Genomic DNA, 21013 nt, shown 5'->3' with positions numbered 1-21013 from the left:
AGCTCTGATACAAGCCCCCTGAGCTTATCCCATAGCACCACAACTCCAAACCCCTAACCCAACAAAAGTTGAACATCCGAATATCTCAGGCACCTCTCTTCTCTCTGTAGAGGGATGTCTTTATTTATCTTTGGTAGATAAACCTTTGTATGGATCTCCACCTGGTCTCCACTCTTCCTTTCTTGCTCACCCATCTCTTACTTTCTCGCTTTCCTTTCATTTTGGTGCCAAATCCCAGGATTGGGTTCCCCAGTGTGCCAGCTCCCCTCTTTGAGGGTCATTGAGCATGCCTGGGCCCTGATCCAGATTCCATCATGGGACCAGGCCCTCCATTCTGCTGAATACCCTCTCCCAAAAGTAAATTGTATGGTACTTTAATAATTACCAGTGGGTCATATTTTCTAGGACTCTGTTTTTTTTTTTTTCTTAAATTTCATACTTTTTGAGCTCATGATTTTGGTCCTATGCACCTAGATTAATGTTTTTCTGATCAATCCTATTTTTTTTATTCAACTTTGGAGTTTTTAAACACCTGTAATATTGCAATGAAGATTCACCTATGAAAAGCTACAAGGCCCCTATTTTTTTATGCGTGCACATGTGTTGTGTTGTCTTTTCATATGTGTGTGTGTCTATGTTATGTACATTAGCAGATTGAAAATGATCGCTCATAAATTTAAAAAATGAATCCAAATAACTTTTATTCACATGATTTATGAAAGTTCAATTTAAATTGTGTAAACAGATGAAAGTAAAGTTGTCTTTAAAATTAAAATTTAACTCACAAGTATCTCTATGTGGTCAAAGAACTAATAAAATGCTAATATCTATAAAATGTCTACTATCCATTGTTTCTAGAACTTTTCTTCAACATGGAAAGAATGACTAATACTGTTCAATATACTTGTCTGATATTTTGGTAAAAATAAGTAAAATATATTTGACATAGGATTGCTCATAAATGTGTTTGTTATTCATCTGATTAACTTACAGGGTTAAAATGCTAACTGTTAAATATAACATCAAGTACTCTTAACTCCTTGAATTTCATTGGGTAACATGATTGATGTTTCCATAAATTGGTAAATGAAAAAAAAAACAACAGGATTTAAAGTTGCTTTGTCATCACTGAAAAAGGTTACCAAAAATTTAAAGTCTCAACAAGTATAATTCTATATACTTGAACATTGTGTTTTCATGAAATGGTAAACAGATTTGATTCTATATACAAAGATTTATAGAAGATTTCTATACACAAAGACCCCAAAATTTCAACTGTTCCAATTAAGAGTACTATAAATAACATAAAGTATCCCTTTTATTAGAATGAAATAATTTAACTAAATTCAGAAAGTTACAAGAATTTTTTCAGAATGTGAACAGAAAAGAGGGTTAACAGATGGGAAAGAGAAATTAGAAGGTTCTAGGTATGGAAACCTTATTTCATAGAAGGAGAAGAAAGTGTTCCTGGATAAGAAAGTCTTTATGTGATGAAGTAAATAAAAGGGTTTAAGCAAGTGATAAAAAAAAGTTCTGTGTAAATTGGTTATATATGCATGTGAAACAATCAGTCAAAGCTATTCAAGGGTTCCCGCCCCCTAAGGTTAAATGTTAATGTACTGATATAAGCCAAAGTTTAATCTATATTTTAAAAGGACAAAGATTTCTTAAAACATTAATTTACACATAACATTGTATTTATTTAAGTTTTTTTTTAATAAGCAAGTAATCTTGAAGGAATTAAGGACTATGAAACTGTGGTTAAACAACAACTGTTATTTTGAAATATTGTAATATGTTATTTATTTAAGAGCTAAATTTGATTCATATAAACACATCGATGTAATTATGGTGATATTACTCTTCTTTGTATATTATATGTGTTCATATCTTCCAGGTATTCAAGTCTTTAAGGTAGAAGCTTTAAAAGAGTATTATATCAAGCTGGTGTTCTGTAAACTACAGTTGCATGGTAATTTTGGACTTATAAGGCTAACATAGTGGAGATTTAAATTTATAATTTAATGTTCTCCAACTGGACCTGTTATCAATAAGGTATATAATGTTTTACGTTACTTTTTACACTGTGGCACAATTTAAATGTATTTTTAAGTTAATAAGAGCCTAATCTATGTAAAGGTTAATATTGTAAAACCCAAAGGCATTTTGTTACTTTTCCACAAAAAGGTTAAAAGCTCTCAGCCTTTCTTTAATTTGGTCTTAAATATAATATCATATTGTGTTAGCTAATATTCATGTGAAATCAAGCAACAATATTTGTAAACTTTATAAAATGGCATTTAAGAAGCAAAGATCAGCTTCAGAACTAAAACACTTAATTAAGAATTATAAAGATTTGTAAGGAGCTCTACCTTTCCTGAGATAAGGCTCTGCCTCCCATCTTACTACGTGTCAGAATGACTCCAAAGTAGGCCGACTTCAATTTATTTAAAGTTGTGTTCAAAGGATTGATTTTTGTTATTAAGATTACTAGGATCTCAAACAGGGTTTTTTTTTTTATAATATAAAACTCAGCCAAAATTCAAGATAGTTATTATACAAACTAAATATGTTTTTACTCATTAATTTTATTTTGTATTTTTCTTATGAACTAGCTAAATGTTGTCTGTTAATGTTTTACAGAGGTATTGCTACAAGAACACACAACCTGGGTTAAATTCAGATAATAAGCCACCACCTATAGGACAGATAGAATAGTACAGACCCCAACTGATAAAAAGGGTAAATGACTGTAAGATTTATTAAAATTAAAGCCCAGTACTTTTAATTTAAGATTGGTGAGACTGATTTGCTAGATGTTTAAAATCAAGAACTTTAATAAAAATAAAACTTAAAAGGGCCAAGAAAACTAATATTTGGCTCTTGCCCACTGAGTCAGTCTGAATCCAGGGAACAGGGAACTCCTCTAAAGAGCTTTGCAACTCTGGACCACATAATCTCCTGATCTGGGAGATTAATGAGGCCACTGGAGAACAGAAAGCCAATCAGTAAACTTTTATAAAGAGGGGAGTCATTGGAGAAGGGAGACAATCCTGATGCTTCCAAAGGAAGCCACATGGTCAGCAAGACCTGGACCCATCCTAGCACAAATGGCACTAGCAGAGCTAAAAATCTGCTCTCCAGTTCCACAAGAGTGACTTGTAAATGGGACCTCAGCTGACTCTTAACAGCAGATAGAAACAAAAGTCAGTTTGACCTGCTTCATCTTAAACACCTAGAAAAAACAGTTAAAAACCAAAACACAGTCATTCCTGGGCATTTATAATAATAATAATAATAATAATAATAATAATAATAATAATAATAATCATAATCATAATAAAAATGTAACTTCGGATATACATTTGTGTTCACCCCCCCCAAAAAAAATAAGTAAGACTGGAGGCTTCAAAAGAGAGATTCTTAGGAAGTAATGCCTAATAACTATTAAGTGAAACTGCCAAGTCAGAAGTTTTTAGTGAGTTTAAGGCCTACAGATCTTCCTAATCTCCTACACAGGTAGGATTAATATTTGCTAACATGATTATCTAGCCCTAAGTGACAGAGATAAAGGGGTTCTCTACTAGACAAAGATGTCATACCAGTAGAAAGGTTTTCCAAGATCAGATGACATTAAGTAGCTTAACTACATCTTATGGAGAAGGACATCTGTCACATTAAAAGTTGTGTTTACATTCCTGATAACTCTGGAGATGTTAAAGATTTACATCCCCAAATAAAGGCCTTGTCCACTCTGGCCTTATTATGAGGACAACTTCTCTGCCCTCACAACTCTTGGTGAGAGATTATTGACTTCTATCATCTTCATGGTATACATTGACATGTCCCAGATGCTTCAACATTTATTCAGTACTCTTCTTCCCCCCCCCCTCTCTCACAGAAGCGTCTATCTCCAGATGACTTTACAACCTGCACTACCCTGACCAGACTTTAATTCAACCTAACTACTAAAAGGGAACTCCAAACTTCTTGTCCCACCTCACTTCACCCCCTCTCAGCTCCAAAGCAGCCAGAGAGGTCATCACCCATTTTCCTTATAGCAGTAAGGTGTTCCTATATTTAGAGGGGAGAATGAAGCCAGTATTAGACAGGCAGTCAGTATAGATTGGTAAATCGAGTCAGGTCAGATCAAGGAGGTCAATTTTGATTGAGTCTGGCAAGTTGTAGACTGTCACCTGAGGGATTGAAATGTTAATTCCTTCAATTTCCTTCCTCCACCCTTATCAAGAACCTGCCCCTGCTCCAACCTGTTGCTAAGGTAACCTGTCTCAGGAATTGCCCCTCCCTACAGGGAGCTATAAGGTTGTTAATTAATGTGCCCTGGGTTGCTCTATCCTGCCGTTCCCTCTTCAGCCTACTGGTTTCCCACCTTTTGACTATTCCACCACCATTTCCTAGGCCTAGCCACAGGAACAGCAGGAATAACCACATCCATTACCTATTTTCAACAGCTCTCCAATCAGCTGATAGAGGATACCAACAGGTAGCTGAGTCTATACTAACCCTCCAGAATCAACTGAACTTCTTAGCCTCTGTAGTCCTACAAAACCACTGTGGACTGGACCTATTAACAGCAGAGGAATCACAGCTAACATTGGCATGGGTATTGCTGGCATAGTCACCTCTATGTACTATTATGCGAGTTAGCAATCCAATTTCTAGGGGACTTACAGCAACTTACTCAAACAATACTAACCATACAATCCCAGCTTGGTTCTTCAGCTGCTGTGGTTCTGTGGAAGAATCAAAGGGACCTTGATCATTTTACAGCCAAAAAAGGTGGACTTTGTCTATACCTACAGGAAGAATGCTGTTTTATGTCAATCAATCTGGTATAGTCAAAGACAAGATAAAACAACTCCAAGGAGACCTTGAATATCAGAAACAACTACTCTCCTCTGTTGGAGGATGGCAGCTAAGTAACCCCTTTCTTCAGTGGGTACTTTATTTCCTGACCCTGCTCCTTATCATAGGCCTTCTGTAATGCTTGCCCCCTGCATCATTAGATTTGTTCAAGACCAGATTTAAAAAATCTCTAACCAAACTTTGAACCAGCTTCTGTTACAGGACTACCAACCCCTCACCAAAATTAGGCCTTCTGGAGTCAGCATTGCCAACACCTCCTGACCATCACCACTACCTCAGTGACATCCTACACCCCTAACAAGGGTCCAGACGCTGCTAATTCCCAGCAGAAGAAGCTACAGAAGATTGATCTATTCTCCTGTTCCTTAAAGGGGCCCAATAAAAAACAAAAGAAGGGAGAAATATAAGGTCTTGATTTAACATCTGAGCAGCCATCTTAAATGTTAACCGCCATCTAATGAGATAAGTTTCACCTTCCTATACTTCCTCTTACCTAAATTCCCCCAACCCCCATTAGTGATTGACCTACCCCATAGTACCATAACCCTCTTAAGCCAATCCCAGAAGGACACAACCCCTTGACTCTGGAAAGCCCCAAGATGCCATCAACCTAAACCAACACCATGCTATTCCCCACCTGCCTAGTTCTGATGCAAGCACCTCTGAGCCTATCCCATAGCACCACAACTACAACTCCAAACCCCTACCCAACAAAAGCTGAATACCTGAATATCTCAGGTACCTCTCTCCACTCTCTAGAGTGATGACCTTTATTTGTCAGCTTTGATGAATAAACCTTTGGGTGGATCTCTGCCTGGTCTTGGTCCTTCATTTCTTGCTCATTTATCTCTTGCTTTCTCACTTTCCTTTCTGAGTTCTCATAAAGGTCATCATTTGTCACAACACATGACTAAACCCATCAGAGTCACTCCAAGTGAATTTTGGCTGACAAAGACACAGACACAGAAAGTACCTTTTGGGGTTCAGTGACTACTCCTCAGCCACAGCTCCCACTAGGGGGGCAAGGCAGGCAAGAAAGAGAAAGAACATACATTAAACCTGGGCTTTATTGGGAGAAGCCATTCAAATGAGGCAAGGGGTCACGTTTCAGGGGATTGAGTCTAGCTTCCTGATATCTTGCTGTCAGCAGATTGACTGACATCGTGGAAAGTCACGCCCATCTCATGTGCTGTGTGGGGATTATAGGCAGAATGAGCGAACACATACGTTGGCAACACATACATTGCCAGCCCAGAGAGACAATGTCAGTCCAGTACACTGATGTGCTCAGTGCTCATAGTTCACACACACACACACACACACACACACACACACAGCCCATGGCTGGCTTGCCACATATCCAGCATTTGGCTTGTAAGAAATGCTGAGCCAAATAATCCTGCAGTATTCTGGAGAGGTCCTGTAGTATAATGTATCTTTCTGTCTATTCACAATCAAAACTAAATTGCAGGATTAGCTTACCTAGCAACAAGCAGTGGAGTGCAATTTTTCAGAGAAATCAGGAAGACATGATCTGTGCAATTGAATGTCAGTCACTTCCACAATTCTTTCATAATCTTTTAGGATGAGCATGGAGGTTTTGCACTAAGTAAAATTGCAAAATCAGTGAAATTTGTCACTTAGCATCCACTAATATCCTTGTTTCCCCATTCCATCATTTTTTTTTTCTTTTTCAGTGCTGAGGATTGAACCCAGCACCTTCTTGCACATGTGAGGCAAATGCTCTACCACTTAGCTAAACCCTTAATCCCCTTTCTCTGTCTTGGCATTGCCTTCTTCCCTTTAGCCAAATATTTGCTTTCCCACCTTATACACTCATTAGCAATGATAAAGTGTTAAACATATTTACTATAAGGTGGCAGTGATTTCATAGACAAAACTTCCTTTGGACCTTCCTAAATATCACTTTAAAAACTTTAATGCTCAAACGATGAGGGATAACAATTTATCACAGGAATTTCATTAACTTGCACATATTATAAACAGAAGAAGGGGAAACAAAGAAAAACCCCGCTTAATATGCTAGTAGTTAGCACTGACTAAACCTAGACTATGTGCCAGTTCTTTGCATTAGCAATGCATTTAATACTCACAAACATTTTATGACACTAATGCTGTCTGAATTGTAGGAAATTAAATCATAGAGAAGAACAACTTTCACAGGTGAGAGAGCAAGTCAGTGTCAAAGCAATGTCAGTACCCTGTATTTTAGTGAGCTTTTTGACCACTGTGATAAAAAAAATCTAGTAAGAATGATTTTATATCAGTGAAAGTTTATTTGGCACTCAAGGTTTCAAAAGTCTCAGTCCATAGATGGCTGGCTCCATTGGTCTTGGCCAAAGATAAGACAGAATATCATGGAAAAAGAGTGTCTAGGAGGAAGACAGCTCAGAGCATGGCATCAGAAAGCAAAGAGAGCTCTGCTCATCGAGGACAAAACACATACCTCAAAAGTTCACCCAGAGGGACCTACCTCCAGCCATAACCTACCTGCCTACAGTTACCATCCAGCTAATCCATCAGTGAATTAATGTACTGATTAGGTTAAGGTTTTCACAGCCCAATCATTTCATCTCTGAACTTTCTTGTATTGTCTCTAACATGAGCTTTTGGGGGACACGTCATATCAAAACCATAACACTCAGTCAATCTCACTCTAAACTAGGGATTAATATGAAGCAGCCAATGTGTTAGGAAGTAGATTATTGATTAAACCCTTCTGCTTGTGTGACTTGTTATTGTTTGTATGATCATTTATTTATTTAATAATTTGGCTGAATTAATATTGTTTGAAGTGTATTGTGTCTGCATGTGCAGCATTTGATGTCCCTGCTTAGAACTGTGCTCCCTATTTGTGTCTTTCAGCCTTGCTTCCTATAGTTTGTCCCTGGTTTAATATATGGCACTTATTGGTTACAGGTTAAGCCCAGTTAAATTTCCCCTCATTACCTTTGGATGTTTGTGGTCCAGAGATTTCCTCACAATTCAGGAAGTTTAAAATTTTTGTCTCACTTTTTTTTTAACATAGGCACCAATAATGCAATGGCCTCCTGTCCAGTCACTCTTGAAAGGGCTTAACTTTGGCAATGCAGAGTTTTACAGACTACCAGGGAAGAGGGTGATCATTCTTAAGTATGGCTTTCTAGATGTTGCCCTTTGGTCAGTGTATTATATTGTTCACCTAATATTTACTTGGATGTTGTGTTTCAGCCTCTTGATCCCATAGGCTTCCCCCTGTCACTGACCTTCAGGTTGCTTAGGGAATGATTTCAAGTCTGCCCACCTCCCATCTGAATACTCCTAGGTGGATGCGGCCTAGAGAAAACAGTCCAATGTATACACACACCCTTTCAGAACCCCAGGCTTGACTATGATTCCCAGAGGACTCTTTTTGAAGGAGTTTTTCCCTCTGTTAAAACTTTTGGCAGGCCTTTCATTTTTACTTGTAGTAGAATCATGGAACTAACGGCTACTTCTTTAATGTTTGCCAACGAAATCTGTTGTCTTCAACAATGCCTTTCAGCACGTACTTCTTCATGTTTTTTCCCAAATAAAGCCAGACCCTTTGTTGAGAGCTGTCACTCAAAGCTGGAGATGGCAACTCAGTCATCTTCTGGAGGGACAGCCCTGCTTTACCAGTGCCAGAGAGTAAAGCACCCTCTGATCTCCTCAGTTGGCCCTTCATGGTATGAATTTCCCACACTGTGAGTAAGTTGGGCCTTAGAATCTTGGACCTGTCATGTCTGGGCAGAGCATTTTTCCTGTAAGTGAAAAGCCAGATTGGGCAAGAGAACATGATCCTTCTGACCATGCCCACCTGAAATAAGACTTTGGGGGGCAATTTAGTTCCTATATGCCTCTTGTCATATTTGAAATGAAGTGAGGAGGAAAGAAAATAAGGAAGAGAGGAGGGAATAAGAGATAAAAGGAGGGAAATAGTAAATGAGGGAGAGAAATTGGGGAAAACAGCAAGGTATTGACATCTCTTTAGAAGCCACTATTAGTGGCAGGGAGACATCTGCTAGTTGATATTTATCAGTGGTTACCATCCCAATCTATATGAGAAGACTGTGAAAGACAGACTTTTCTCATCTGCTCTCTATTTTCCTTAAAAGGAAAAAAAGGAGAGTGACCAGATGAGCTAGTAGAGATTTAATGTAACAATAAAGGCCTTGGATTGAAAACTCTCTCTCAAATAGAGAGTAATAGGGAAGAGAAAAAAGTAATTGTTTCCATTTTTACTGCTAGTTTAGAATGCAAATAAAATCATTGATGAACCAAATATAGAAATGAAAAATGACAAGATTATCCATAAAATATGATTGACCCCCACAACATCCAGCAATTATCCCAGAAGCCAAACTACTATCTTTAATAATAAATTCATGAGGATTTACTACTAACTGTAGCAACCAGCTCACAAAGCCAAACAGGAATCCCTATAAATATAGTCCAAATGGGCAGGACTTGATGAATTACTGACAACCCTAATTTTTGTCTCCACTTTCAATTATGGATCAACTGAAGGAGAAAAATATATATATATGTATATATTAATATATATATAGGTAGTTTTTATCTATTTCATTATACATTTAATTATACATTAAATATATGATATATAATATGTTATACAATGAATAGGATTATTAAATATACTTGTATGTAATTAATATATTTTATATAATATATATTATAACATATAATGTAATGCATATTATAAATTTATATTATATATGATATTATATATTTCTATATGCATAAAATATATAATTTTTAATATATTCATAATCAATGTAGGATGCCCTGCCTGTAGCTATCCTGCTATAGCTTTCCCATGCCTACATACCAGAAACTTTTTTCTATCATAAAGCTTTCTCACTCCTGTCTGCCTGGAGTCTATGCCAATCTTAAGTGATGATGGCTGACTCACTTGCTATAGAGAGCTCTAAATAAATAGCATTTGCTTGTTCCCATGTCTGTGGGCTTCATTTATTTTCTGCATTAGGGAATCAAAGTATTTATACATGTTGAGTAATATTCACAAAATTTCATTATGGTTATCATTGCCATTCGTACTTCCTAAATTGTAGAACACATAAGTAGAAAATACCTTAAACTTTTTCTAGTGTTGGTTTCCTTTATGTTCTTTTTACAAATGAAAGCCTGTTGAATGTTGAAAAGTAAAATCTAGCCATACCTTCCTAGCATTCTAATTCAGGCCTGAGATGTCTATTCAAAAACTACTGATTTAGTCTAACTCATTTATTATTCATTTGAGAAAAGTGAAGCTTGGAGACAAGTAACTTGCCTGGAATCAAAGAGCCAATTTAGGTTTAGAGCCCTTCTTATCTTCTAATTCCTTATCGATGATAATGTCTGCTTCACCCCATATCAGACCCTTCTAATAAGGAAGAGCTGTGTTTCCTGCCAAGCAAACAGAGTTTCAGAGATTCACAAGCTCTCTGAAAATGATTCAGATCATTTGAAAAGAGAAAGGAAGGAACAAAAAGACAATATCCTGCTAAATAACATACACCACCCATTGTTTTTTTTTCCTTAATTTTCATTGTTGCATTATAATTATACATAACCACGGGGTTCCTGGTTACATATTCATACAAGCACATAATGCATAACTTCCCAGTGACTTTAACACTTTTGTACCTTAAGTCCCAGTTTATACTTCAACTGCAGGAAAGTGACCTCCACCCACTGCATTTTTATATAACATGAGAAGCTAATTCAAAATACTGTGGGGAACAGGGAATATAAATGAAAGAAAAAGAGAGAGAAAGAGATAAAAAGGGAAAGAGAATTTCATCAAAATAAAGAAAGATCAGTAGAATAGATGAAGTAGATTGAGGAGAAGGAAGAAGGGATGGGAAAAGCAAAAAACGCTGGAATGAATTTTACCAATCTTTCCTAAGTACACATATGCATATAGCACAATGAATCCCAACATCAAGTATATCCATCCACAACACTAATTTTAAAAATTATAAATAAATTACAGAAAGATCACTAGAGTATCCTGAGGGAAGCAAGGATAGAAAGAAAGGATGAGGAGTGAAGGGGGAAGTGCTAAGGGCTAAATTAGAGCAAATTTGTGATTATGTCAAAATGTATCCTAATGTTATACATCCCTTGATATGGACTAGAATTCCTTTTAACATTACAGTAGGTAAATATCACCGATTACTTTCTTTTTTATTTTCCATTAGGTGAGCTCTTGCCTCTTCTACAATTAAACAGAGGACAAGAAATGGAAAGGGGAAAAACAGAGTGAAAGGGTAGAGCAAGTGCTGTGGTGGCAGCATATCAAGAGGGAGCCTTGTCTGGGCTGTGGTGGCTATGCTGATGTATTGTTGTGCATGGTGCTTGAGTCCGAAGGAAAATGCTGAAGGACCCTGAACAGCAGTGCACATGAAGTGCTATTGATGGATTTGAGTATAAATTGGCTGAGGAAAAGTGGCTGCAATAGATAGCTCCTGCAGGGGCACTGAATGGATTTCTAATTGGATTACGGGGATATAAGCAGGCAATCCACATTATGCCGGTCATCATGTTCCTTATCACAGTCCGTATTCCCTGGAGGGAAGAAGGAATAAGATGGGAAAGCAAATAGAATGCAGGTCACTGTGAAATATTCTCTTGCCTGGATACGCTGCTCGCTCGCTCGCTCCCTCTGTGCCACTTTGTGCAGGTTTAAGACACAATTGCAATTTTGATGAGTGTTTTTTCATTAGACTATGGAGTTCATATTTTATGTTTATCCTTTAAATGATGTATCTTTTTAAAATGATGGGTTATGAATGGGAACCAGATGCATTTAAGCTATGCTAGGCTGGGTTTTCTAAGGCCCTTGCCCATTACTGTGGGATGCTTCCTAGTTAATAACCCTCACATACTAGTCTATAATTGAGCCTTTGAATGACTGTAAATCACATATATCTTTTCAGGGAGATTTATGGATTTTTTTCCATTTTCATTTTAATAAATCAGTGAGGTTTAATATTTTTATTCAGCTCCATTGATGGGGTATGTATGATTCTATTTCATAGGTCCTGTTTATTCCAGATTCGTTCTATCTCTAGTGTTAGGAAAACTAAGAGAATCTTATTGGGGTAAAATTAAAGAAACAAACAACAACCAAAAAAAAAAAAACCCACTTGTTTTGATATCTCATTACATTTCATAAGGAAATTCATATCAAAAGATAATAAGTCACCAGTCTAAAGCCACAGAAATAGTTTGTGGCACTGCACAAACCAGATTTTGTTAACCTCATGACATATATGATTAAAAGGTCTAGCTATGCCCCTAACGGAAAATGACATTTTAAATTAATTGGCAAAACATATGTTAGTGTGGCTAAAAGTTTCATGTTTATGTCAATTTCATATATGTATTGTGGAAATTGTTGTGACAATGTTAAAACAACAATTGTAAATCAAGCCCTATGAAAATAAAAGAAAAATTGGTTTTCTAACCAAGTAAGCATATATAATTTAGGTGGTTATAGCTGTTTTTAGACCAATTACAGAAGTCATTTGTAAGTCATTTGTATTCAGGAAAATAGCTGAATCTTTCACATGCAAATATGAGCCATAAATCTATTTATGTGTCTGCCTGTGGCATAGTCATCTTAAGTTATGAACATATAATATTCATAACTTGAAATATTTCCATAGATGTGTGTATGTGTGTACTCATTTGTCCCTTAAATTTTCTTAAAAATTGAATTTAAAAATGCCAATTTATTTCTGGCCAAAGATGTTTACCAAATTATGTGTTTGTTACTTGGTTGAGAATATTTATTGAGTATATATATATATGCACATCATATTAGTCATAGGACAATATATATTCAGAAAAAATAACCAGAATTATATTCTCCAGGAGGAGGATTTAGATGACATTAAATTAAGAAAGCTCTATTTTAAAAATTAGTGTTCATAAATGGGGCTGAATATTAGAATACCCTATGGAACTATAAGCAGAACTCAAAATTCTCAAGACTTCGCCTTCAAGGATCCTAAATCAAGTAGGTTTTAGGTAAAACCAAGGAATCTGTTTTTCTAAGTTTCCTAGGTGACTATCTTATAGTTAATCCACATATTGGTTTTCCAGAACGATTGCACACTTTGCTCTCCTCAAAGTCAAACACATAATAGCAAGAGATTACAATGAATACTGTTAAGCATATTTTATAGCATTGAATATCACAGCAAGGACTTTTGAATGACATTTTCTTAATTGCCCCTAAAAGCTCTGAGACAAGGATATTGTTATTTGAATTTTCGTCATAAGGGATTCAAGCTTCAAAGATGTTAAGGAGATGATCCAAGTTCTTCAACTCAGATTCTAAGTTCTCTGGTCTTTGTACTACATCATGCTGTCTTCTCATTGCTAACAAGTATCTTTGAAATCTCTTCTTGGCCTCTTTATTCAACTAATATTTATTGTCTACTAATGGATGAGCATTATAACTTAGTTACACAAGTTGACTTTTCTTTGAGAGACTTTTTTGCTGGGATAAAAATAAAAATTCATTATCATTTAAGTTTTTCATTTAATGAGTCTCCCAATGAAGAATTAGGCCTAAGCAAAAATGGCGGGTACCACCCGATGAAATTGTTAAGGATGCTTAGCATTATCTGATGATATTCATTCTCTTGTGCATTGACTTTGTCATTAGCAACTGGCATTAACAATTGCAACTGTAAGTCAATGTCAAGTTTTATATGAAAAACTAATAGCAAGGGAACATGAAACTACACTGGACTCAGAGTCAGAATTTCTATCTACTTAATTCCCTGATTCTGCAATTAACTGGATATCACTTAAACACTGTAAATGATATTTCATGTATAACATAAGGAAATTGGGTCAATGTTCCAATTCTTATAATCTGTAACTAGATCTTCTAGGAGACATTTTTATATGGGTGCATTTCTACCATTTCTTAACTACTCTTTTTTTCTCTTGCACAAACATACATGGATATATTCATACTGAAGAAATAGACTATTTGCTGCCTTTAGAACTTAGCTACTTCATTTTTAAAATATCTATCAAATTTTACAGATGGGATATTTATTCATTCTAGAAGCAACTGTATTTTAACATGAGAACACTTTATAGTGTGTGGGACTTTGAAAAAGGCAAATATTAAAGAGTCAGTAGTGAATGTAGATGGTTAGGAGGTGGTCAAGTTGAACTCTGGAGGAAGTTTTAGAAGGCTGCACTTCCAATGTTAGTTTCTAATCATGTCTTCTTCAGTCAAGGCTTTGATGACCATGTGCTTCATAAACATGAAACTTTGCAGGCAGCTGAGAGATATTTACGAAAGGGTAGCCCAGGGTACAGAATTTATTCAGAAAGACAAACTACTTGCATCACAGGTCATTGGCAATAACCCCTAAATGCACTGCCTAACAGTTGCTGTGCCTATTTTAATTCCAGAGACTAAGATTCTAGAGTTCACTGTGATACAAAATTAGATGCTTTATCTGGAGCAAGTCACTCCCTCTTTCTTAGCCTCAGTTTCCCCAACTGATTGACTATGTCTCATGAGCAATCACAGGGGCCATGTTACTTCCTGCAAGTCACTACATCCTCAGCCTCTGGCCCATAAAACTAAATTATGTTTTTGTTGACCTAATGAATGTGGATAGACATGCAGATCTCTAGGGCCTGATTAGCTCCAGCATTCTGCAGTTGTGTCCTTTCTGGAACACAGCCGCTTCCACCTAGGTCCTTGCTCCAGGCCACTCAATTTATGCCTTATACTCACAGCTCAGGCAAGGGCTTGCCTCTTGGGTTAGTCCTTCCCTTTCCCTTTTTAGTTATCATTACTATACCTGTGGCTATCACAAGCTTAAATAAATTCTAATTTCAACCCTCCTCTCAAGCCTGACCTTGTGGATTTTCATTCATCTTTGACATTTGCCTATTATCTGTATCTGCATTTCTATTTTCCTGATGTTTCTCTATATAGATCACTGCAGAATGAATTTGAATTTTCTGAAACATTCAATAATAAGTCTGGAGCCAAAGGAAAAAAATAGTTTCCATTTGTACTATGAAATTATTGAGAAACAAGATATTATTAATACCTACCTGGAAGTTTGTAAAACCACCTGAACACACAAACATGTAAAATTAAGAAGTAATTTATGTCCAATGTTTGAGGCTAGGGGAGGCAACCACACTTTGATAAAAGCATCATTTTCAGCATAGTGATAGTTGTCACCAATTGTCAGAATAACAACTTTCACTTCTGGTAAAATATTGTCAGTGATCTTGTCTGCTCTGTATTTCACTCATGAGACACTGCTTCAAATAAATTATTTTCCTTTCCCACCTGTAGGTAACATAGAAGGTGCTAGGTTATTTATTTGTTTGTTTATTTATTTATTTATTTTCCAGAAGCCTAACCTCATGGGATCATAACATTTTTCTTAAGACTTTTGCTTCTTCTCAATATATATATATATATATATATATATATATATATATATATATATATATATATTTTTTTTTTTTTTTTTTTTTTTTTTTTAAATGTCCCCACATTGTCCTTTGAGGAAGTGTGGTAACACAGACAATGTAATTGCTTTGGGGAACTGACAACTAATTATCCTAAAGCAAAAAGAAAGCTGGGCATTTAGATAATGAAATGTCAATCAGTGTAATAGAAGTGTCAGTTATTTAATTCTTGTCTATGTTTAAAAGGATTGTGCTTTATTTGAAGACATGGCCTTGTGTCTCTATGGTCAGAAACACGGTAGGTGCACACATACTGAGGCTTTCCTTACATACTTCAAGATTTTGCTCCAATAACATAGGCATTAGGACTGGTGTGTAGAATATTATGTGGGTCTGTGTATCTGTCCATCAACTTGCAGGATTCTGTCTAATATTGGCCTTCTTGATTTAATACTGCAAAACCTGCATCTGCAGTAGTGATTCTGCAGAGAGCCAGGATTTTTTGTTCAGAGGAAGCTGCAGTGCCCTTGACATTGAACAGTGTCAGAAATCTAACTTCAGACCATCAAGCAAGGATTTTGAAGTCATAAAAAGGAAAAAATTTGCATGAATATTTATGGAAACTGCAGCTCTCCCTGAGTGAAAATGATAAGGATGTACAGTTGATAATCAAGTTGGTTTGTTATTTGTATATAATAATTTAGAAATTGGGGAGGGGGATAGGGAGAAAGGGAATAGTTCATTTTGTTAAATAATCCAGACATTACATTAAATATCGTAGGAGTTGTTTTGTGTGTGTTGGTTTCTTCTATTTTCCCTCACGCTGGGATCAGATTTTAACTTCTTTCTAAGCCTATGCATGAACAGTTTTGATTTCAGAGCAAAAAAAAAAAAAAAAAAAAACTTCCTTTGTTAGAAGCAAATGACATTTCAAAAATTGTTTCAGTCTAGCCTGCTAAGGCTCTTTTTGTAACTCAGCTGATAAAGATCAATTAGCAGTTATTATGATAAAATGTGGTTATGAGAAAATTCATATGGATGTATATGAGTTTCCTGCTTAAAACAACAGACATTTCTTGCAGGCTCTAGAGAAGAATCCTTCCTTGCCTCTTCTACACTCTGGTGGCTCCAGAACTTCCTTGGCAGTGACTTTGAAACTCTAGTCTCTGGCTCCTTCTTCACAAAGCTCTTCCTCTGTGGCCTTTCTTCATCTATCTCTTGTCAGGATACATGTTGTTGGGTTAGGAACAGCTGGACAAACTACAATATCCTCTTCACAGTCTCCACTGAATGACACATACAAAACACATCTTCCCAAACAGAGATACATTAACAGGTTCTGAGGACTTGTTGGTGGGGGAGTAATTCAGTCTGCTTTAGGATATTACCACTTTTGCCTTTTATGAATAAAATCTTGTACCTCCAAGCCACATGTAGTCACATAGGTCAATAACTATAAAATTATATTTAATCCTTTGGTTCTCCTTAATATCACTTTAGCAGCACCTATAGGTTACTTTTATATAGAGTAATATTTTTAATTATTAGTACATCAAAGTCGAATGAATGGATAAAAAGTAAGATATAATTGTGATAGGAGAAAATAGCAAATGGGCACCAAAGATGAACTAGAAGAAGAATACACCAAACAATGAGCACTGGCAAGTGTTTGGGGTGACATAGGAGGTGTAACACAGGTTATTCACTACATGGTTAAATAAGGATATGTTTTAGCTTTTCAAATTTTTTCTGTATTCTGTATTTTCAAAATAATGTGTTCTGCTGAATGTGATAATGAATACCTGTAATCCCAGAGGATCTAGTGGCTAAAATAGAAGGATTGCAAATTGAGGCAAGCCTCAATAATTTAGCAAGGCCCTAAGCAACTTCATGAGACTTTGTCTTAAAATTAAAAAAAAAATTAAGAAGTGTTGTGGATGTAGCTAAGTAGTAAAGCACACCTGGTGCTGTATAATTATAATAATAATAATAATTATTATTATTATTAATAGTAATGTGTTCTAATTATACACACGCATATTTAAAGGAGAAATGTCAAAAGTGTATAGACAAAAGTTACACAGAAATATGGATTCTAGAGTGAGTTAAGACAAACACTAGGCCATCTACTCAGCTTCTCTTCTTTGTATAAAATCCCTGATAAAGGAAAACACCTAATTTACTTTTACTTGGAAACTTCTGGTGACTACAATTTTGATCCTTCACATTCTAATTCATTCTAGTGTTAAAAGTCGTTAATAGTCAGAAAGTCCATTTCAAAATTAACTATATACCATGCCTGTATGTTCCAGTTAGCTGTGGCATAGTGATACTCATATGAAAGCACAGGCTGTGCCCTGCCCAGCTCCAGAGGTTGCCTCATGCAGGGCACCCTCTACACTTAGATAGTCAAAGCCCTGTCTCCTCCTATGGTGTCATCTAGTTGAATAAATCTTTTCTTATTTTCCTTTTTATCTTCCTCTTCTTTTTTTCCCCTTTTTCCTACTGTTACTTGGCCTCTTCAGAGGGTTTAGGTCCAAATATTGCATATGGTCATTATCCCTGCCTTATATTTTTCCTAGCCAAAAATTTTTTAAAAAAATTACTCAGTGGATTTTATTTTGATTTTCCATGGTTTGCTTTTAGACTTAAAGAAAAAAAAAATGGCACTATTTGGAATGAATTTTATTGAGTCAGGGTTAGGGGATCCTTTAGTTATATATATTAAAAAAAAACATGAATTTGTGTAACCAAGTATTTAAAGCTGAATACGCTGGTGTTAAAGGAGGGAAATATGTCAAAGAACACCTAATTTATGTTATCCAGTGTAGCTTTTACACTCTGGTTGATTTAATTCTCACAAGAATCGATGTAATCGTAACAGCTCTTCCCTGAAATCCAGTGGAATAGTGGAATAGTTTTTTAGTCTGGATGTGCTCCTCTATCACTGGTTCTTGGGGTGTGTGTGTGTGTGTGTGTATGTGTATGTATGTATATTTTGTTTTCAGTTGGGTCTCACTGTGCTGCTCAGGCTGACCCTGAAGTCATAGGCTCACATCATCTTCCCTCCTTAGCCTACCTAGAGCTGGGACTACAGGTGTCCAACAGCACATCTAGCTACTGTTGGCTCTTGTACGTACTATTCCCTTCTGAAACACCTTGGTTCTCCCAATTCACTCTTCTGCTTACTCTCTTTTGTCTAGAAAATTCTTATTTGTAGTTTAGGTAACAGAATAGATTACTCACTTCTATGATCCTCCATAAGTGGAGTAAGTATCCTTTCTATTGGCTCCCAAGTAGTTTTCACACCCCATATTTTTCACATTTATTTGTAACTTGCTCGCCTATGTTTTGGTCAGTCTCTTGTATTGAACTCTAATCATCACAGATCCAGATGATGAAGAAGGCATAGGCTGGTGTGGAGAGTGTGATGAGGACCCAGACCATGAGCTACACTCCTGAATATAAAGCACAGCTCCACTACTGAAGTCACTGAGTGACTTCAGACAAGTTACCAAATGCTTGAGTTTACTCTCAAAATAAGAACAAAGCAGTCTTTGCTTTCTATAATTGTTTTGAGGGAGAACCCAAGAAAAGCATGTAGGAGGGTTAGTGGCACACAGTAAATGTTACTGGACTTTTTAAAACTTATTCATGGGTGTTCTCTCAAGATATCACATAGCAGATGCTAAGAACTATCTGCAGACCAAAAATTGGCTCAGTTTCACCATTTCAATGAAGACATCCCAGATGCTCCCTTAGAAGAACTTTCCTCTCAAACCATAGGATGTTTTACCCCTAGTTTTGAAAAGAACTTCTCATCTATTATAATCTACATATGGAGTGTTTTCTGCATGTATTTTTTCTCTAAGCCAAAGTTTCTGGGTGGCAGGTTCCCTATTTCCCAATATCCATCAGAGCACCCATCAGGGAAAACAACTGCTGGATGAATTAATGATTCAATAAGCCAATAAATGAATCAAAAAATAAAATCAAAGCAAACCCTTGTAGACAAGTTGAGAAGGGAGGGTGTTAAAGAAAAGAGATGAAACGTGGATATTAGACTAAGAAGTTAGGCTGGAAGATGCAGAAAGAGTATTCCTTGAACACCAAAACTTGGTAACACTGGGCAAGGTTTGGATTTCCTGCTGCTGTTTGATCTCTCAACTTTTGTCACACAGGGGATGTTTCATGCCACAGAGCACAGACCAAATTTTCCCTGCCTTTGCCCTGGGGAAGAAAAAAAACCCAGAAAATTCTTGACTTCCTGGAAATTTCTTCATGCCCAGGAAGCAGAAGGTTTTCTAACTGGTCCTTGGTGTAAGGCTGTGCTCAGTATGTCTGATAAAGGAGAAAGAGCTGTTCTACTATGAGACATTGTTGCATGGTAGGTATCCAGAGCCAATGATTTCTAGTTCAAGATACTGAACTAGATAGCAATGGGAAGAGATAGGAATGATTTTCACACCTATGCACTTTTTGGAAAGGTGACCATGTATCACATGCAAAATCCAAGTCCAGAGAGAATATAGAAAAAATAAGTTTATAACAACATCAACAAAAATGTTTTAAGTGAAGTGTAAATGACTATTTCTTGGAAAGTTTTCTTAAATATGTATTAAGAAAAAAATGTCCATCAAATTATCTTTTTTAAAAGGGTTCCTCTGATCAATAGGTTTGGGCAAAATTGCAGGCTATAGGATTCTCTTAGAGATTTACAAGGCACACACAATACTAAAGGTTCTGAAAGTCTGAAAGGAATAACACTGAGAGGTACAAACTTGTCCAAAATTACTCTTGTCCAACTTAACATCTTCAAAAGAATTTATGACTCTTGTTAATTACTATAAAAATAGCTTGATAGAACTGGGTTCCAGATCTCAATCTACACTTTCTTACTCATATTTACCATGTACAGCCAATCTATAACACAACTTAAAGTCTGAATTCCAGTACATAACAGGTATGACTCTTGCTATGTATATCTCTACATTTCCATGATTTTTCTGGCTTATACAACAATATATTTAAAGTGAAAGTCTAGTTTCCACATGCACACCCCTCACTTCCATGACTAATCCAACTTTATTTCTGAAAGCTTCACTTGATTTCCTCCCCAAGAGCATGTATATGGCCTTAGTGATCTCCCAGAAACACAAATGCTTGCTCTTGATCTTCATTCACCTTGCTTTTTCTGCAATATTATTTATAGCATTTTATTCTCATTTTTGCTCAGTCCTTCCTTATTTAATGTTCCTACTTAAGAAAGATATTTGCAATACAGTGATAATTGATCTAAATTGCAGAATAACTATGAGGGGTATTCTTTTGCTGAACTGATAATTGCAATGAGAAGTGCTTCTTGTAACTTTTCCTTTGTTTTGGATGAAAAATCTTGAGGCTAAGTCCCAGGGAATCTGGAATTCAAGGCTAATCCTAGCTACGAAGTAGTAGCATGATCTTGAACCCAAAATAACCACCAGTCCTCTATTTTATCACTTTGAAAGGAAGGAGGAGTAAGATACAAAATTTAAAGGTTCTTTTTTCTTTTTTCCTGACATCCTTAAATATTCCTGAATGCTCATGAAACAATACTGTACTCTATTTGAAT

This window comes from Marmota flaviventris, chromosome 9 (assembly GCF_047511675.1).
Source record: "Marmota flaviventris isolate mMarFla1 chromosome 9, mMarFla1.hap1, whole genome shotgun sequence".
NCBI classification, from domain to species: Eukaryota; Metazoa; Chordata; class Mammalia; order Rodentia; family Sciuridae; genus Marmota; species Marmota flaviventris.
Note: the sequence above shows the minus strand (reverse complement) of the source record.